Source organism: Capricornis sumatraensis, chromosome 5 (assembly GCF_032405125.1).
Source record: "Capricornis sumatraensis isolate serow.1 chromosome 5, serow.2, whole genome shotgun sequence".
Lineage (NCBI taxonomy): Eukaryota > Metazoa > Chordata > Mammalia > Artiodactyla > Bovidae > Capricornis > Capricornis sumatraensis.
This window is the reverse complement of record NC_091073.1, coordinates 123,980,016-124,001,022: the sequence shown is the minus strand read 5'-3', so window position 1 is coordinate 124,001,022 and position 21,007 is coordinate 123,980,016. Positions and strand designations below refer to the sequence as shown.

Below are 21,007 nucleotides of genomic sequence, written 5' to 3'. Positions count from 1 at the left end.
CAGGGTGACAATATACAGCCTTGATGTACTCCTTTTGCTATGTGGAACCAGTCTGTTGTTCCATGTCCAGTTCTAACTGTTGCTTCCTGACCTGCAGGTTTCTCAAGAGGCAGAGCAGGTGGTCTGGTATTCCCATCTCTTTCAGAATTTTCCACAGTTTATTGTGATCCACATAGTCAAAGGCTTTGGCATAGTCAATAAAGCAGAAATAGATGTTTTTTGGAACTCTTGGTTTTACCATGATCCAGTGGATGTTGGCAATTTGATCTCTGGTTCCTCTGCCTTTTCTAAAACCAGCTTGAACATCTGGAAGTTTGCGGTTCACGTATTGCTGAGGCCTGGCTTGGAGAGTTTTGAGCATGACTTTACTAGCGTGTGAGATGAGTGCAATTGTGTGGTAGTTTGAACATTCTTTGGCATTGCCTTTCTTTGGGATTGGAATGAAAACTGACCTTTCCAGTCCTGTGGCCACTGCTGAGTTTTCCAAATTTGTTGGCATACTGAGTGCAGGACTTTCACAGCATCATCGTTCAGATTTGAAATAGCTCCACTGGAATTCCATCACCTCCACTAGCTTTGTTCATAGTGATGCTTTCTAAGGCCCATTTGACTTCACATTCCAGGATGTCTGGCTCTAGGTGAGCGATCACACCATCATGATTATCTGGGTCATGAAGCTCTTTTTTGTACAGTTCTTCTGTGTATTCCTGCCACCTCTTCTTAATATCTTCTGCTTCTGTTAGGTCCATACCATTTCTGTCCTTTGTCGAGCCCATCTTTGCATGAAATGTTCCCTTGGTATCTCTAGTTTTCTTGAAGAGATCTCTAGTCTTTCCCATTTTGTTGTTTTCCTCTATTCCTTTGCATTGATTGCTGAGGAAGGCTTTATCTCTCCTTGCTATTCTTTGGAACTCTGCATTCAGATGCTTATATCGTTCCTTTTCTCCTTTGCTTTTCGCTTCTCTTCTTTTCACAGCTATTTTTAAGGCCTCCTAGACAGCCATTTTGCTTTCTTGCATTTCTTTTTCATGGGGATGGTCTTGATTCCTGTCTCCTGTACAATGTCACGAACCTCCGTCCATAGTTCATTAGGCACTCTGTCTATCCGATCTAGTCCCTTAAATCTATTTCTCACTTCCACTGTATAATCATAAGAGATTTGATTTAGGTCATACCTGGTTTTCCCAGGTATGATCTAGTGGTTTTCCCCGCTTTCTTCAATTTAAGTCTGAATTTGGTAATAAGGAGTTCACGATCTGAGCCACAGTCAGCTCCCGGTCTTTTTTTCGCTGACTGTATAGAGCTTCTCCATCTTTGGCTGCAAAGAATCTAATCAATCTGATTTCAGTGTTGACTATCTGGTGATGTCCATGTGTAGAGTCTTCTCTTGTGTTGTTGGAAGAGGGTGTTTGCTATGACCAGTGCATTCTCTTGGTAAAACTCTAATTAGCCTTTGCCCTGCTTCATTCCGTACTCCAAGGCCAAATTTGCCTGTTCCTCCAAGTGTTTCTTGCCTTCCTACTTTTGCATTCCAGTCCCTTATAATGAAAAGGACATCTTTGGGTGTTAGTTCTAAAAGGTCTTGTAGGTCTTCATAGAACCATTCAACTTCAGCTTCTTCAGCATTACTGGTTGGGGTATAGGCTTGGATTACCATGATATTAAATGGTTTGCCTTGGAAATGAACAGAAATCATTCTGTCATTTTTGAGATTGCATCCAAGTACTGCATTTCAGACTCTTTAGTTGACCATGATGGCTACTCCATTTCTTCTGAAGGATTCCTACCCGCAGTAGTAGATGTAATGGTCATCTGAGTTAAATTCACCCATTCCAGTCCATTTTAGCTCGCTGATTCCTAGAATGTCGACGTTCACCCTTGCCATCTCCTGTTTGACCACTTCCAATTTGCCTTGATTCATGGACCTGACATTCCAGGTTCCTATGCAATATTGCTCTTTACAGGATTGGACCTTGCTTCTATCACCAGTCACATCCACAACTGGGTATTGTTTTTGCTTTGGCTCCATACCTTCATTCTTTCTGTAGTTATTTCTCCACTGATCTCCAGTAGCATGTTGGGCACCTAATGACCTGGGGAGTTCCTCTTTTGGTATCCTATCATTTTGCCTTTTCATACTGTTCATGGGGTTCTCAAGGCAAGAATACTGAAGTGGCTTGCCATTCCCTTCTCCAGCGGACCACATTCTGTCAGACCTCTCCACCATGACCCGTCCGTCTTGGGTGGCCCCACACGGCATGGCTTGGTTTCATTGAGTTAGACAAGGCTGTGATCCATGTAGTCAGATTGGCTAGTTTTCTGTGATTATGGTTTCAGTGTGTCTGCCCTCTGATGCCCTCTTGCAGCACCTACCGTCTTACTTGGGTTTCTCTTACCTTGAGCGTGGGGTATCTCTTCACGGCTGCTCTAGCAAAGCGCAGCCGCTGCTCCTTACCTTGGATGAGAGCCAAATAAGGCCATCAGTCTTGCAAACACTGTCTAGAATGGTGTGCCTCAGGAAGAGAATGTGTTAGTTTCTTCTTCTGTGCCCCCTGCAGGTGGACAGGGCTCTGAGCAGAGGCGCTTCCGTTTAATAGGCAGAGGGGCAGCGTTCTCTGAGGCAGGCCATTCTGTGTGATTATACAGAAGCTACTAAAGGCAAGTCAAAGAAACAGTGCCAACATGGAGTCAGAATTGGCGGCTTCTCTGCAACAGTCCCTGAGAAAAATAAATGGAAGAAGGCAAAGTGGTTGTCTGAGGAAGCTTTATAAATACCCGAGGAAGGAAAAGAAGCAAAAAGCAAGGGAGAAGGGGAAAGATACACATAACTGAACGTAGACTTCCAAAGAATAGCAAAGAGAGATAAATCCTTTTTAAGTAGGCAGTGCAAAAAAATAGGATGGGAAAGACCAGAGATCTCTTCAAGAATATTGGAAATACCAAGGGAACATTTCATACAAGGGTGGGCACGATCTCTAAGGACCTAACAGAAACAGAAGAGGTTAAAAAGAGGTGGCAAGAATACACAATATAAAATAAAAGGTCTTAATGACCTGTATAGCCACAATGGTGTGGTCACTCACCTGCAGCCAGACATCCTTGAGTCTGATCAAGTGGGGCTTCGAAAGCTTTACTACAAACAAGGCTAGTGGAGGTGATGGAATTTTAGCTGAACTATTTCAAATCCTAAAAGATGATGCTGTTACAGTGGTGTACTCAAAATGTCAGCACATTTGGAAAACATACCAGTTGCCACAGGGCTGAAAAAGGTTAGTTTTCATTCTAATCTCAAAGAAGGGCAGTGCCAAAGAAGACATACCCTGCTGTACAGTTGTGCTCATTTCACATGCTAGTAAAGTTATGCTCAAAATCCTTCAAGCTAGACTTCAGCAGTGCATGAACCAAGAACTTTCAGATGTACAAGCTGAGTTTAGAAAAGGCAAAGGAACCAGAGATCAAATTGCCAACATTCTTTGGATCACAGAGCCCAAGAATACTGGAGTGGGTAGCCTTTCCCTTTTCCAGTGGATCTTCCCAAGCTGGAAATCGAGCCTAGGAATCCTGAATTTCAGGCAGATTCTTTACCAACTGAGCTTTCAGGGAAGCCCAGATCATAGAGAAAGCATGGGAATTCCAGAAAAAAACATCTTCATTGACTAAGCTATAGCCTTTGTGTGGATCACAATAAACTGTGGTAAATTCTTCAAGAGATGGAACTACCAGACCACATTACCTGTCTCCTGAGAATTGTGTAGCAACAGGTCAAGAAGCAACAGCTAGAACTGGACATGGAACAACAGACTGGTTCCAAATTGAGACATGAGTACGTCAAGGCTGTATATTGTCACCCTGCTTATTTAACTTCTATGCAAAGTGCAACATGGGAAATGAGAGGCTGGCTGAATCACAAGCTGGAGTTAAGATTGCCTGGAGAAATATCAACAGTCTCAGGTGTGCGGATATTACCACTCTAATGGCAGAAAGTGAAGAGGAGCTGAAGAGGGTCTTGATGAGGGTGAAAAGGAGAGTGAAAAAGCTGGCTTGAAACAACATTCAGAAAGGTAAGGTCATGGCATCACTTCATGGCAAATAGTTGGGGAAAACGTGGAAGCAGTGACAGATTTTATTTTCTTAGGCTCCAAAGTCACTGTGAACGGTTACTGCAGCCATGAAATTAAGAGACACTTACTCCTTGGAAGGAAAGTTATGACCAACCTAGACAGCATATTGAAAAGCAGAGACATCACTTTGCCAGCAAAGGTCCATCTAGTCAAAGCAATGGTTTTTCCAGTAGTCATGTACAGATGTGAGAGTTGGACCATGAGGAAGGCTGAGCACTGAAGAACTGATGCTTTCAAACTATGATACTGGAGAAGACTCTTGAGAATCCCTTGGACTGCATTGAGATCAAACCAGTCCATCCTAAAGGAAATCAATCCTGAATATTCGCTGGAACGATTGATGCTGAAGTTCTGATACTTTGGCCACATGATGTGAAGAGCCTTCTCACTGGAAAAGACCCCGATGCTGGGAAAGATCGAAAGCAAAAGAAGAGGGCGACAGAGGATGAGATGGTTAGATAGCATCACTGACTCAGTGGATGTGAATCTGAGCAAACTCTAGGAGTTAGTGAAGGACAGGGAAGACTGATGCGCTGCAGTCAACGGAGTTGAAAAAGTTGGACATGAGTTTGCAACTGAACAACAATCTGGTAATTTTTATGTTAATAATGTCTACGTTTCAAAGAGGAGGAGACTCAGGCCTGGGGGTTCAGCTGTCACCACAGTCTCACAAGAATGAGAGGGGATGTCCCTGCAACCACGCCCTCTGCACCCCCCCACCCTTGGCCCAGAGAGCACCCTCATTGCACTGGGGCCTGGCTCACTGCGTATGCAGCATCAGTCTCCTGAGGTTTGTGTTAAGCAGCAGGATAGACTTGGAGCATTTTTAGTCTCTATAATTGTGACAAGACCTCCTTCCATTTCCATGTTTTTGTGTGGGATCATTTTCTTTCTACCTGAAAAGCTCACATTAAAACTTCTTTTAATGCAAGTTGGACAGCAACAGGTTTTCTGTACTCACTTGCTTTACAGAAAAGTCAAGCAGATACAGTTCCCATATCCCCCCGGCAGGCAGTTTCTTGAGTTAGCATCTTGTATTAGCGTGCTACATTGTTGCAATTATTGAAACAGTGTGATACATTATTAAGTAAAGTCCCTGTGTCACATTAGGAGGCTCTATGCTAGTCTTCCCTCCTCCCATCCCTGAACTCGTGGTGGCCACTTACCTTTTTCCTTCTCCAGTGCCTCAGGGAGTTGGAGTCATACACTGTGTAGTGTTCTCACGCTGGCTTCTGTCTCTCTTAGCAACATGTGTTTAAGCTTTCTTCTTATTTTTTCCTGGCATGATAGTTCATTTGTTTTATTTTTACTGCAGTCGGTTTCAAGTAACGTAAAGTTATTCAAGGTCATTTAGTACCTTCACAGTGTCGTGCAACCATCACCTCTGTCTGGTTCCCCGAGTTTTCATCACCCCAAAAGAAAGTCTATAGCCCTTAGCAGTCATGCCACGTTTCACCCTCCCTGTGGTTGTGCCATCACATATATTTCTGTCTTTATAATTTTACCTTTTCTGAATGTTTCATATAGATGGAATCATACAATATTGAACTTCTGTTCTCTTTCACTTAGCGTAACATCTTTAAGATCTTGTCCGACAGCATGCTGCTGCTTTTATGGCTGAAGAGTGTTCCATTGCACAGGTATGCCCCACTTTGTTCATCCTCTCATCCTTTGAGAACTTCTTGGGGTGCTTCTGTCTTTTGGCTATTATGAGTTGTGTCCTGAACATTGATGTTCGCATTTGTGTTTGAATACTTGTGTTCCGTTTTGGATGGTGTATACCTAGTAGTAGAATTGATGGGTTTAACTTTTGGACGAGCTGCTAAACGGCTTTCCATAATGGTGGGAATATTTTACAGTCTCACCAGCAATGCAGGAAGGTTCTAATTCCTGCACCTGCCTGCAAACATGTATCATTTTGTGTTTTGATTGGAAGTCCTCCTAGAGCGCGTGACCTGGAATGTCGCCGTGGGTAGATCTGCATTCTCCAGTGACTGATGCGCCTTCCCACACGCACTTCCTCCCAGCTTCACAGGGCGAGGCTGTCTCGCAGCCTGAAACGGCCGTGCTGGGCCAGTGTGCCCTGGCAGTCGGCAGCCCTGGGAACTGGCTGCGGACGTGTGCCAGCCCTGCCACTGCCCCGAGCCGTCTTCGCTCCCCTCCTCGGAGATCTGCACCTCAGTCGCTAAGGGCAGGGGGAGCAGACGCTGTAGCCCAGCAGGCTGGAGGTGGCCGAGGGCGGGGACGGGGGAGAGTGCTCGCTGGTCTGGACCCCCCTGTGCGCCGGGCGCTGGGCTCCGTACTGTGGAGGCTGTAACAGAAGAGGACCTGCCCTGTTGACCGGGCCCCTCCAGTCCCTGTCAGGGTCCAGGCTGTGCTTTCTCAGTGCAGGACACCTGCCAAAAGCTCTAGTTTGCTTTTTAGAGGCTAGCTTCTTGCCCTCAGCAGCTCAGGAGTTTGGCAGATGCCTGAAGGGAAGCTTAGTTGGCCTCTCCTCCCCACTCCAGCCCCCCCCACCCAGGGTCTGGGCCCCCAGTGTCGCTCAGCCGGCCTGAACTCCAGTTCCCTCTCCCTGGTCTGGTGAGGTTTCTGTCGGCTCCTCTGGCTTCTCAGCTGCACTCCTCTGGGTTTCTCAGCCCCTGGTGCCACAGCGGTGGGGGACAGGCACCGCAGAGTGCTGCCTCGCTGCCCCGCGTGCCTTCTGCCCTGTGTCCTCGTCCTCCGCGCCGTGAGTGCGCTGTGACCTCAGGCAGCCGTGCACTCTGGCCTGTTCTGGGTTTCTCATGTTCTCAGCAGATGGGCTGATGCAAGGTGCTCTGATCGTCATATCTGGAAGCCAGTGTTATTTTTAGGGAAGAAACAGATTTGAACTCCAGTATAATTCCATGTGAAAGTTGGAAGAACAGATACTTTCTGTTGGGAGATAGGTTTAGAAGAAAGAGGGCAGAGGTTGAGCTTTAGATGTGTAATTTGTTTCAAAATATTTCTCTGGGTAAATATTTTAAATTTAGGTGGGTTTCATGGTTTTGGGGGTTTGTTGTAATTGTCGTTTTCAGGAAAATACTGCCCAAGGTGTGAGGTACATTTTAAGCAGTGAGGCTTGACGTAAACAGCTGTAGAAAAATTAGAGCCAGGGCTTCACTTGCTTTACCTGTGAGGTGCCACCTAGCAGGTCTGGTCCACTCTTGGAAATGCCTGTTGAGCTTGACCATTTAGGGGACTTGTATCTTTACGAGTGGTGAGTACTGTTTCTTGCACTTTATACTTCGTAGCTTCAGGACAAAGACACCCTGAAAACACTGGGACTATTATAAATAATGGAGAAAAGAGTTCTGAAAAATGGGTTTTAGGACTTTTCACTAGAGCCCCTCCTGTGTAAGGAGGGGCCGAGAACCTGCCCCTGGAACAGTTTGGCCTGGCACTGCCTCGGGGACCCCAGGACCCGGCCTGGCGCTGGGGCTGCGTTGGAGGACAGCCTCGGCATGCGCATCTGTGCTTCGTGGCCTCTGGCCAGCGCCCGCTTTCTGGAACTCAGATTCTTCGCCTGCCAAGTGGGGAGGAAGCACAGTGGTTCACCTGTCAGGTTCCTGCACGGCCTTAGAGGTAAAACAGCAAACGGGCCAGGAGTCGGGCCTTCAGGGAGGGCAGCGGCGAGCAGGGCAGTGCAGACGGGGGAGAGGCTGCTTTCAGGTGGGCAGCGGGCATTAGCGCGCTGAGGAGGAAGCGAGAGGTGCTGAGGGAAGGAGCAGCTGGCCGTCAGGAAGGACAAGCGTTGGTGGTTGTATGTACACAGTGGATCGTATGACAGCGCAGTTTATTTTCATAGTTTTATGGCTTTAGGAAGTGTTTTGCTTCTGGTGTATAAGCAGGTTTTAACTTCAGGAATCATCGGGGGGCCCCAGTGGTGTGACTCGGCTCTTCCTTCACCAGTGAGTGGGCCAGGGGTCCTTTAAGGCCAGGCCATCACCAGCGTGTCCTCGTTTACTGGCTGATCCACCGACAGCTCTGAGGCAAGCCACTGGTCTGCCTTGGGGCTCTGCAGTCACTTACGTGGTTTTGCTGTTATTTGGGGAAATATTTGATCTGCATGAGTACGCAATACTACATGATCCACGGTCCATTGGAACTGAGGATTCGGAGCACTGACTGTAAATCATATGCAGATTTTTGGCTGGGCAGAGGGTCAGCTCCTCTAACCCCTAAGCTGTTCAGGAGTCAGCTGTATATGGTTGAGTTTTTTGTTATATTCACAAGATTGTGTCAGTTCAGTTCAGTTCAGTCGCTCAGTCATGTCCGACTCTTTGCAACCCCATGAATCGCAGCACGCCAGGCCTCCCTGTCCATCACCATCTCCCGGAGTTCACTCAGACTCACGTCCATCAAGTCCATGATGCCATCCAGCCATCTCATCCTCTGTCGTCCCCTTCTCCTCCTGCCCCCAATCCCTCCCAGCATCAGAGTCTTTTCCAATGAGTCAACTCTTCGCATGAAGTGGCCAAAGTACTGGAGTTTCAGCTTTAGCATCATTCCTTCCAAAGAAATCCCAGGGCTGATCTCCTTCAGAACGGACTGGTTGGATCTCCCTGCAGTCCAAGGGACTCTCAAGAGTCTTCTCCAACACCACAGTTCAAAGCATCAATTCTTCAGCGCTCAGCCTTCTTCACAGTCCAACTCTCACATCCATACACGACCACAGGAAAAACAGCCTTGACTAGACGGACCTTAGTCGGCAAAGTAACGTCTCTGCTTTTGAATATGCTATCTAGGTTGGTCATAATTTTTCTTCCAAGGAGTAAGCGTCTTTTAACTTCATGGCTGCAGTCACCATCTGCAGTGATTTTGGAGCCCCCAAAAATAAAGTCTGACACTGTTTGCACTGTTTCCCCCTCTATTTCCCATGGAGTGATGGGACCAGATGCCATGATCTTCGTTTTCTGAACGTTGAGCTTTAAGCCAACTTTTTCACTCTCCTCTTTCACTTTCATCAAGAGGGTTTTTAGTTCCTCTTCACTTTCTGCCATAAGGGTGGTGTCATCTGCTTATCTGAGGTTATTGCTATTTCTCCCAGGAATCTTGATTCCAGCTTGTGCTTCTTCCAGCCCAGCGTTTCTTGTGATGTACTTTGCATGGAAGTTAAATAAGCAGGGTGACAGTATACAGCCTTGACGTACTCCTTTGCATTGTGTAACCATCATCAAAATCTAATTTTAGAATGTTTTTGTCCATAAGCACTGGCACTCACTCTCCACTCCCTCTGCATTCCTTATGCCAGCCTCAGGCAACAGCTAGTCTCCCTTCTGTCTCAAGGCCTCCCTTTTCTGGATGTCCATGCCTGTGGAATCAGACACTGTGCGGTTCTTGTGGCTTGGACAACCCATGTGATAGATGATAGAGGTCGGTAGATAGGTGATAGAAAATGAGAGAGGTGATGTGATTGATAGATACGATGGTGATGGGTTGATGATTGATAGATACGGTGCTGATGGGTTGATAGATAAATGGAGATAAACAGAGACACCCGTCCATTCCCTCTTGTGATGTACTCTAGTTGTATAATATGTAACCACTGGGGAAGTCTGGGTGACGTGCACACAGGGACTTTCTTTTGTAATATTGGTCTTTTGCAATATCTGTAATTATTTCAAAAGAAAAAAAATTGAGAGTGATCTTATGATCTAGTTACTGGTTTCTATATAATTATGCATTTATAGTGAAGAAACTAGTGGGTTTTTCTAGGAAAAATTGCACAGAATTTGGGATTTGATCAAGAGATATATAAAAAATTTTGTAGTGTTTTCCCCTGAGATTTCTTATTATTTTTTTTTTCCCCTGAGATTTTTGTGTGGAAAACAAAGAATGATAAGGTAAGCTATAGTATTTCTCCCTGGGTTATCAGTGTAACACCAAAACTGAAGGGTTTCTCTTTTATTTTTGTTTTTAGGTATTTCTGTATTCCATGATCACAGTTAATTATAGACAAGCACTGAGGGATGTACTGGAACTTTCGTCTCAAACCTCCAATAAAGATAAATGATTATATTCAGGAAAAAGTCTCAGGGTTTTCAGGTGCTTGACTCTCTATTGTTTCTACATTGCATACAAATAAAGGAATAAAAGGAGAAAACAATAAGATTTTAGGTTCATAATTTTCTCTAACTTCATTCTCATAACTTTTGAGATATTTGTGTCAGTGTGAGAGAATGAAATTAAGCTTTTAGAAATATATATTTCTTTACTGTAAATCAAAAGATTCATTCATGGCTTTTCTGAATTTGCATTTGAAAAAACAAAACCAAAACAAACACCTCTCCCCCCAAGAAAACTCCCACACGTTTTGCCAGCATAATTTCTCAGAGCTCTAAGATTTTGCTACACTTATTACAATGGTGGTTTTCCCCCAGGATAATTGTGTAGATATCTACAGAATGGAAATACTGCTGAAAGTGACTCTATGTTAATGTTTAATTACAGAGTTGCTTTTTCTCCTTAGAAGAGTATTTTAAAATTTAATAAATATTGCATGGTACTAAGCCTATTTCTTGAAAATGAAAAATTTATAGTAAAATTGCAAACATAAGGTGACTTCTGATTCCATGTGGATGTTTGGTGTACCTGTCCGTTCTGTCATCTGTAAGTTTAACCCCAGCATCACAACGTCATGGTCTCATAGGTTCTTTCTTCCCTTCCTCCTTCCTTCCCTTCTTTCCCTTTTCCTTTCCTTTTCATTTTTATAGCAGAAAAAAGCTGCGTTGATTCCACTTAGTACAGAATGTGTCCAGTTAATTCAGCGCAGTAATTACCTCTCTATCTTCATGTCCATTCCAGTCAAGATGTAAGCTTGTAAATTTGAATGGTAGCTCTCGATTTGAATTTAAAATAAAAAACAACCATATTGTCTTATGTGTTTAGTAAAGGAGATGAGAAGACATGTTTCCTGTTGTTGGACTCATTTTAATTTGTGAGATACATCTCATGCCAAAACCTCAACTTTAAACCAAGATTGTCAAGTAATTTCCTTGTGTAAGTTTTTTTTTTCTTTTTAGCATTTACAGAAAGAATATGTCCATGACTTTAGAATTTTATTAAAATATGCTTCAAGTCTTTGAAAAATATCACTAACATGCATCTGTATGTAAGGCATTAACCCTCTTGGCATTAGTGTTTTGATGAAGGGGGATGTCTGATTGTTCTCCTGGGTGGACGCTATGATGCATCCCTGTTGGTTTTTTTTTTTTTTTTGGTTTTGCTTGTTTTCTTCTATCCCTGTTTTGACCCAGCCATTGATTCTGAGTCCTGGCTTAAATCCCCTTAATCATTCTATGCATGCAATGAAATTTAAGTCCCCTTCAAAATTAAATGGATAGATAAATAGTGTGTCTAACACAGCAGATGTATGAGATTATAGGGGCCTCACAGTGACACTCTCTTTAGTGAATCAGAAGTAAGGGCTGGTTTTCACATAGCTTGGGCAGCTTTCCTGATTGTGGAAATCGTGCTGGGATAGACCTTGCTTTCTTTTCCTTTTGGCCATGCCATGTGGCACATGAGACTCCAGTTCCCTGCCCGGGGAGTGAGCCCGTGGCCCCTGCAGTGGAAGCACGGGGCCCTAACCACTGGACCACTGGGAGATTCCCCATGCCCAGCTTTTTCAGTTTCATTTCACTGTTTCCTGATCTGCAAAAACAGGTAGTGGTGAGCAATCAAAGTCTGCACAAAGCTGATCAGACCAGCCAAGGAATAGTAATTGTGGGTGCTGAGAAATATTAATTGCTGTATTTACTGTGTGACTGTGGATTGATTGCCTCCTTTTTTGTGCACTAGACATAGATGAACCGAATTATTCTTTTACCCTCCAAAGGAGTATTTTGGCCTGCTGCTACCATTTGACAGAGGTTCTGAGAGACATTCTTCCCCCACATTTTTAGTCTTGAATACTTTATTCTTTATAGAAGTAGCTATTAGAAGAAAGTGTCCCGGCATTTAGAAAAAAATACCATCAAGATTCCTTGGCCCTCTTTTTCCAATTTCCATGCACACCGAATCTCTGGAGAAGGTGGGAGGCAGCAGACGGGAACTGGGGATTGTGAGGCTTTAAAGGCAGAGATGGTTTAATAGCCCACGCGAAATGGATAAAGACGTTTTAATGTAGAAAAATTAGAGGCCACACATGCAGCTGATGCCGATTTGCGTCTGAGCCATTTTCTCCTGACACGCTCCGCAGCCAGTCTTGAGGACGCTCAGAGTCCCCCTGTGCGGTGCTGGGAGCAGCTGGCGGGCCTGCAGGTGCCGGCGCCGCCCAGCCCTTGTTCACACCTTCTTATTTGGAAATTCTCGCCAGTGTCTGCTTGTTAGTGTCTCTGATGCTCTTTTCCCGTCATAATGACATCGCATAAAGAGGTTTTGAGGGACTTTTCTCCAGGCCTCATACAGACGCTCCGCGTGCCCCCAGTTCATCACAGCAGGCCAGTCACAGGCGGTGTTCTGAAAGCACTGGCATAGAGACCAGTAGGTGTCTGATTGACCCAGGGTCCAGAGAGGGAGCACGGTTTCTGGCCTTCTCTTGGACTGGTGTCTGTCTTTCCCCATCATTGACATCTCCCAGATCCTGGTTTCTCCAGGCAGTCCTGGCTTGATTGGCCAGTTTACTGTTTGAAGTTTAATGACATTTCATTTCTAAATTGATCATTTTATCCATTATCTTTTGTATTTTACTTAAAGATCTTAAATCAGTAATGCCTCCGGTGTAGCTTAGATAGGCCATCTTTACTTCGATTTCCCAGACTGCCGGGTTCCGGCCCCGGTGGATCCAGGGAATTCGAAGGGTGGACTGCGTTGGCGAGGAAAGACTTGTTTATTTATTAATGTAAGATTAGATTAGGAAGAAATAGTGTAGTAAAAAATTAAGTGGAGGAAGAGGGCTGAATAGCTTGGATTACGTGGAAGACCAATAAAATTCCAGACAAGGAATTTGCACCAACTACGTTGGGCCACCGGTGCTCGCTTGAATATCTAAGGGTGCCTCGCCTTAGGCTCCCTTTCGCGTGAATCTTTTTTTTAAAAATTAATTTATTTATTTTTTAATTTTAAAATCTTTAATTCTTACATGTGTTCCCAAACATGAACCCCCCTCCCACCTCCCTCCCCATAACATCTCTGTGGGTCATCCCCATGCACCAGCCCGAAGCATGCTGTATCCTGCGTCAGACATAGACTGGCGATTCAATTCTTACATGATAGTATACATGATAGAATGCCATTCTCCAAAATCATCCCACCCTCTCCCTCTCCCTCTGAGTCCAAAAGTCCGTTATACACAGCTGTGTCTTTTTTCCTGTCTTGCATACAGGGTCGTCATTGCCATCTTTCTAAATTCCATATATATGTGTTAGTATACTGTATTGGTGTTTTTCTTTCTGGCTTACTTCACTCTGGATAATCGCGCGAATCTTAACAGCCAGGGCAAGTAAGTAGACTTGGCGAGCCTCCGTGCCCCAGGTGGAAATTCAGCCTGAAGTTAAAGAGGAAAGAGAGAGAGACACGGGGGAAACCAGTCCAGCGACTGGCTCCTGGCACCAGACATTGACTGCCTTCTTTTAGATGTTTAAATAAAGGAGTGAGTTACTTGCCACCGCAGTTTCAGTGCTAATGGTGCTCGTGGGGTTTCAGTAGGGTTCCCGGGGCCACACTGTGTGGTTGTCTTGGGGTGAACAGAGATGTCTGCACGAGTGCTGACCATCAGCAGCGTCTCCCAGAAGAGAGTCCTCTGTTTAGCTTCAGTTCCAAACATTATCTCATGTTCAGAAATGGGGGAGATAGGATTTAAGTAGAAGATGTCAGCTGTGTGTAGACTGGTTCCATCCTTTATGCTTCAGGGAGGACTTTACAGTCATCGGGGTCTGGGCCTCTTCCCTCTAACTCACTTGTTTCCTCGGGACTTTGAACAGATTATCCCTGGAGAGACTGTGTTTCCTCATCTGTTAGGTGGTACATGGACCGCTGACAAGGTTGTTGTGAGGACTAAAAAAAAGGCATTGTTTGCAGGGTTCTGGCATACAGTCAGTGTTGTGTCTTGGATTTATTTTCCCTAAGCAAGCAGCTTTGATACTATCAACATCACATTAGAATAAAAAATATGCCTTTGTTCTTTTTGAAGAAAAGATTAAAGAGATTTCTTAGTGTCAACTCTTAAGTCAAGTCAGAATTTCAGTGCTCCTACAGTGGTTATTTCTAGTTTGTAAAGATACTATGAATAATAAATGTGAAAGCATGTTTCATAATTAGACATAGAGATTTGAATGGATTTTCTTCTTCTTTGGATTTTTTAAAATGATTTAGAACCAAATGACATGTGTTCATTGTTTTTCAATGCTTTGGGGACACATTTTCTATTTTCCCTGTACATCTTTACCTATCTCTCTGACTTTTTTGCTACTTTAAATTGTTTTGTGGAATATAAACAAATGTCTGTGAGTATGTATTAGTGAGAAGCAGATTTTTTACTTAGTAAACAGAATTAAAATGTGGTAACAGGTTTACTTTCTTCAATTTTGAAATATTCTTTTTCTTTGGCACTTTGAAACAATCTCTTATAAATTGAAAACCACAGAATTGTTGAATGTCTTGGGATTCTTTACTAAGAGATGGCTTGATTTTCAAATTCTTCTTATATAAACTTTAGTGATGTAAGCCTGTTCTCTTGCCTTGAAAGCTTACTTGTGCAGATGGTTTCTCTGCCCTCTCCTCTGGTAGTTACAAAATAGAGTTCCTCAGATATTAATCTTATGTAATTTTCCTCCTAAAAAGCCCCAGGTTGACCCACTGCCAGTAGAACAAAACCCACACTCCTCTCTGTGTGGCGCAGAAGGCACATCGGGCGGGTCCGGGCCTGATTTTCCAGCTTCAGCTCCTACTGTTCTTCCCTTCTCTTGGTCCAGCCAGAGTAAATTGCATGCTCCATTATTTTTGCTCAGAATGCTCTCGTTCTTTGCATGGCAGACCCCAGCTAACCCCATGCAAGCCATGTCGTGCACTCTCTTCCCGAGTCTCTCTCACGGGCTCTCAGAGGCAGCGTCAGGCCCTCCACAGCCCGCACTGTGCTTCTCTCCCGGGCTGGTGGGCACACCCGTCCTCGCCAGTGCGAGCCTCCAAGGACATGCCAGCACCCAGGTCTACGTTATGTCCCTGGCCCTGGACAGCGCCAGACCCAGCTAACTTAAAAGTGACTTCTTCAACCTGTTTTTCTAAAAGAACTGTCTGTACATTTCCGGTAGATTAAGGAATAGCATCTGGTCCCATCACTCCATGGGAAATAGATGGGGAAACAGTGGAAACAGTGTCAGACTTTATTTTGGGGAGCTCCAAAATCACTGCAGATGGTGACTGCAGCCATGAAGTTAAAAGACGCTTACTCCTTGGAAGGAAAGTTATGACCAACCTAGATAGTATATTCAAAAGCAGAGACATTACTTTGCCGACTAAGGTCCGTCTAGTCAAGGCTATGGTTTTTCCAGTGGTCATGTATGGATGTGAGAGTTGGACTGTGAAGAAGGCTGAGCGCCGAAGAATGGATGCGTTTGAACTGTGGTGTTGGAGAAGACTCTTGAGAGTCCCTTGGACTGCAGGGAGATCCAACCAGTCCATTCTGAAGGAGATCAGCCCTGGGATTTCTTTGGAAGGACTGATGCTAAAGCTGAAGCTCCAGTACTTTGGCCACCTCATGCGAAGAGTTGACTCATTGGAAAAGACTCTGATGCTGGGAGGGATTGGGGGCAGGAGGAGAAGGGGACGACAGACGATGAGATGGCTGGATGGCATCACGGACTCGATGGACGTGAGTCTGAGTGAGCTCCGGGAGTTGGTGATGGACAGGGAGGCCCGGCATGCTGCGACTCATGGGGTCGCGGAGAGTCGGACACGACTGAGCGACTGCACTGACTAAGGAATATCACAGTGGTGAAGATGCAGTAACAGAATCAGAATTTACACCCGGTGAACTGTACCCTTCCTGGTGCATGGTGGTGAGTAGAGAAGTTCTCTTATTAGGTGTAGGTGACTCAAGGGACTGGTGTGTTTTGCCTGAGGTGTGTGACAGGATGCATAGGAGTTGGTGGTTTGTTCGCAGGAATGGCTTGAGGAATATCAGTGAACTTGAAGAAATCACGTTATGTTAGAGAAGGCAGATATTATATTTTTGAATAGTTTTACAGGAGTAATTATTGTATTTGATCATTAAGGTGTTTCAACGTAGTCAAACTTTAGCTTTAAAACTTGAGGATTCAGAAAAAAAATTTTTTTTGAATCAGATTTAGAGTAGGTTACTTGTATTATAAGAAAGTCTTGTTTCCAAGTATTCTCGCTGATATAATCAATATGTTCAAAATCAATTTATGAAAACTCTTGTTACACAGTTTGAGTTACTTATATAAAATACTACTTTCTGTGTTAGAAAATTCTTGGTTTTAATCTTAAGTTAGACTAATAACTGGAAAAGTAGTTCATGTATAGAAATAGAGGAAAATGTAAAAGCCTCATTCCGCTTCTTTACACTAGTTTGATATTTTTGCAGTTTTTCTGTACACTTATAAGCATGTGTAACATATACAAAAGTATATGTTTATATGTACACAGAGAAACATACCAGTGTTTTTAAGAATGTGTGACCTCTGTTTAGTACATTTTCATTAATTGGAAAGTTTGGCAATACTTTATTACCAAACATAGTAATTTCTTGAACTGCTTTCATTGAGAGTAGAAGTTCATTGAATGATATTTGCACAGGTGAATTTGGTCCACTGTACTGACTTGCTCCTTGGAGAGAAACTGTGACAAACCTAGACAGTGTATTAAAAAGCCGAGACATTACTGACAAAGGTCCGTGTAGTCAAAGTTACACTTTTTCCAGTAGTCATGTATGGATGTGAGAGTTGGACTATAAAGAAAGCTGAGTGCTGAAGAACTGATGCTTTTGAGCTGTGGTGTTGGAGAAGACTCTTGAGAGTCCCTTGGACTGCAAGGAGATCCAACCAGTCCTGGGTGTTCATTGGAAGGACTGATGCTGAAGCTGAAATCAGTCCTGGGTGTTCATTGGAAGGACTGATGCTAAAGCTGAAAAACTCCAGTACTTTGGCCACCTCATGCGAAGAGCTGCTGAATGGAAAAGACCCTGATGCTGGGAAAGATTGAAGGCAGGAGGAGAAGGGGACAACAGAGGATGAGATGGTTGGATGGCATCACCAGCTCGATGGACATGAGTTTGAGCAGGCTCCGGGAGTTGGTGATGGATAGGGCGGCCTGGCGTGCTGCAGTCCATGGGATCGCAAAGAGTCGGACACGACTGAGTGGCTGAACTGAACTGACAGGAAGACAGAGGGGCTGACAAGGGCCCAGTTGGGAAATGAAGTCCCTCGTTTGGTCTGTGAAGGAGTTCTCCGACCCTGGGAAAGTAGAAAGGAGCCATGTAAGTGTCTTGAGGATTTGAAGAGTTGGACGGGGAGGCGGGAGCTGAGGACGTGCCCCGCCCCTGCTGGTGAGCCGCGAGGCCTGTCTGTGCGGTGACTGTGGGACGGCTGGCCTGCCCCAGACCCAGACGGGAGCAGGACCGGGGAGGTCACTTCCACCTGGGGCCCTTCCCTGCTCTCGTCTCTCCTCTCTCGTCCCCTTCCTTGAGAACTGTGTTTGTAAGTTTTTGTTCATTTTTATTTTAAAACTTTATTATATACACCTCTTCCCTCCACCCCACCCCCCTGAATGAATGGTAGCCAGTTGTAGCTGCTTTTCTCTGTATTTTCACTGAAAACAAATCTTGGCAGGTACTCCACCGAAGTGCTCCAGCAGCTCTGGCAGCCCCCGCCTGGGGCCGCTCCACGCTCCCGTAGCTGCGCAGCCCTGGCGCGTGGGCACGCCTGTCCCCCCGGCCGCTCGGGGCGGTGGTGGCCGCTCCCGGCGTGCTGCGCATGCGTCGTTTTCCTAGGCCAGATTCTGAGAGATGGGATTGCTGGTTCACAGGGTGGATGGATGCACGTGGGGTTTTGTCGTTACTTCTTCACTGTTGTTGCGTGTTCATGGACACTAGCGCTTTCCTGTGGAGGCTTGAATGTTGAGCAGAACCAGTCTTGACCTGCTCTGCTCCGAGTCTTGGGTGGAACACTAGGCCTGGTAGCAGTGTTTTACTGTGAGCTGCTGTCTGGTTCCTGTGCTTTGCCGTCAGCTGTTTCAGGCTTTGTACAGCCTTTGGGGTGTAGGTTCCTGCTGCTCAGTCGCTCAGTTGTGTCCGACTCTGCGACCCCGTGGACTGCAGCACTCCAGGCTTCCCCGTCCTTCACCATCTCCCGGAGCTTGCTTGAACTCATGTCCATGGAGTCAGTGATGCCATCCAGCCGTTGCATCTTTGCCAGCCTTCTCTCCTCCCGCCTTCAGTCTTTTCCAGTGTCAAGGTCTTTTCCAATGAGTCAGCTCTTTGCATCAGGTGGCCAGAATATCAGAGGTTCAGCTTCAGCATCAGTCCTTCCAATGAACACCCAGGACTGATCTCCTTTAGGATGGACTGGTTGGATCTCCTTGCAGTCCAAGGGACTCTCAAGAGTCTTCTCCAGCACCAGTTTGAAAGCATCAGCTCTTCGGCGCTCAGCCTTTATGGTCCGACTCTAGATAATCACCATGAAACACACATTTTCTACCTCTGGCTACCACTCAGGATCGCGTACATTTTAAGGCATGAAGTCAGACTTTCAGGTTCCGCTCTTTCAGGGGGTGTGTTCTCTTGAGGGTTCGGCAGGCTCTGTGAATGGCGATCGTCATGCACCTGCCACTTCCCTTGGTAGCAGAGGGGCCAAGAGCACAGGCAGACAGCCTGCTTTTCACCCCCATCTGTCACTAGGAGCGGTCCTGTACATTGGCGAGAGTAATAGTCCCAATTTGCAGATTTGTTGTAAGAATCAACTCAGGGAATGTGTCTGACTAACTTAGCGTAGCACCTGCTGCATAGATAGCAGTTTATACTCAGTAAATGGTAGTTCAGTCTGGTGCTCAGTAGCTCAGTCATGTCCAGCTCTTTGTGACCCCGTAGACTGTAGCCCGCAAGGCTTCTCTGCCCATGGGATTCTCCAGGCAAGAAGACTGGACTGGGTTGCCATGCCCTACTCCAGGGGATCTTCCCGACCCAGGGATAGAACCCCCAACTCTTGCATCACCTGCACTGGCAGCCAGATTCTTCACCACTAGCACCACCTGGGGAGCTCAAAGGGTAGTCACTCTTATGATTTTATACAGAAGTGGTTGCATGGCATCACTGACTCCATGGACGTGAGTTTGAGCAGACTTCAGGAGATGGTGAGCGATGGGAAGCCCGGATTTCTGCTGCAGCCTGTGGGGCCACAAAGAGCCAGACATGACTGAGTGACTGAACGGCAAACACAAAAATAGCTTATAGTTCAGTCGTGTTGTCCGCCTTGCTCTCCAGAGGCCACCCTAAGGGCAGGTTTATGGTGTGTGCCTTGGCCCGCCCTCAGCGTCCGCCTTTCCTCACTGGCTGCTCCTCCGAAGCGTTCACCTGAACGACCTTGCAGAGACCTTGCCCTCGTCATCCCCCAGCCCCCACCCCTCTTGTAGCCTAGTCTGGCTGGTCTGGCGAGCCCTCCGCTTTCTCCAGCCCCGCACGCTTCCTGCCTCTGGGGGAAGTGCAGTCCTTCTGCTGCTCCGGTTCCCCTCAGGTAGAAATGGCTCCTCTGCAGCGACGTGACCTCCAGGCAGGAGCAGCATCGCCAGCATCCTTTCCTAAATCTCTGCTTCTTAAGCATCATCTTTCTCAACTCTTGAGCCTTTTCCTTAATTCTGGAAGGTTGCCATCTGTTTGGTTTTGTTCCAGGATGGGTTCAAGCTAAAACTTAATTTAGAAAACTTGTTGCCGGCTTTCCCGCCCGCCCTTGGGGTTCAGGCAGATGGAAGGCTTCCCATCCTGTGGCGTGAAGGGGCCGGTCTTAGGCGTGCGGGCGCGAGGAAGGCGGGGCTGTGCAGCCCCGGCAGACGTGGAGACAGTGGTCTCGCCAGCCAGGACCTGGCGGGTCATGGCCCTGTGCCCTGGTTTGTGCTCGGGGACCAAGCCTGAGAGGTGCAATTGGTCCTCAAGGAAGCATCTTCTTATCTTCTTGGGCACATACCCCAGAGCAGCTGCGCTCAGCCGAGGCTGGGATGGGGCTTGGCTGTGACTGCCTGCAGCTTGTGTTACTGAGACACATCGGCGTGGCTGTGCCAGGGCCTCCCTCCCCCCACCCCCCCACCCCCACCCCAGTCCCCTGGACAAAACTGCCGCACTCCAGTCTACTCCAGGCTGTCTCAGGGCCCCAGAGCAGTTTTCAGAATGTTTGCGTGGCCAGCGTGTTCTTCTTTCTTGGAGGGGCGTGGAAGCATTTCTCAGACCACTCCCTGCTCAAAACTGCTTTAGCCTTTTTTCTTCAGGGGTTGTTTTAATGACAAAGAAAGCACTTTCTCAGCTATTTCTAAGTAGGTTTTTTTTTTTTTCCCTACCCCTCCACTTATTTTCTCCAGTATACAGGCCCTATCATGGAGAACTGTAATTATAATCCTCGCTTGGGAGACTCTGTGGAAAGGGGCCAATTAAGGAACATTGTGTGCCGGATCCTTTGGGCCAGAAGGGGAAGAGAAAGGTGGGCGTCTGAGGCTCTGAGCCTGGAGGCCTACGGAGGGTGGGGTGCTAAGGGATGAGCTCGAGGTTTCGGGCTCTGCGGGTGCTCCTGAGGCCAGCGGGGAGGTGGGCAGGGGTTTCAGAGCGTCCTCACAACATGAGAGCCTGGGCCACACGCTTCTGTGGAAGCTTTCCCAGCACTGGGTGAAAGAACCGCAGACACAGAGTAGATATACAGTAAGAATAC

The 21,007-nt window shown here is 46.2% G+C and overlaps 1 protein-coding gene across 1 annotated transcript in view; it reads left to right on the top strand.

Annotated features, from left to right (window-relative positions):
• Window positions 1-21,007, top strand: part of ESYT2 (extended synaptotagmin 2) — an 80,934-nt gene that overhangs the window by 15,220 nt on the left and 44,707 nt on the right. The gene's annotated exons all lie outside the window — the stretch shown is intronic.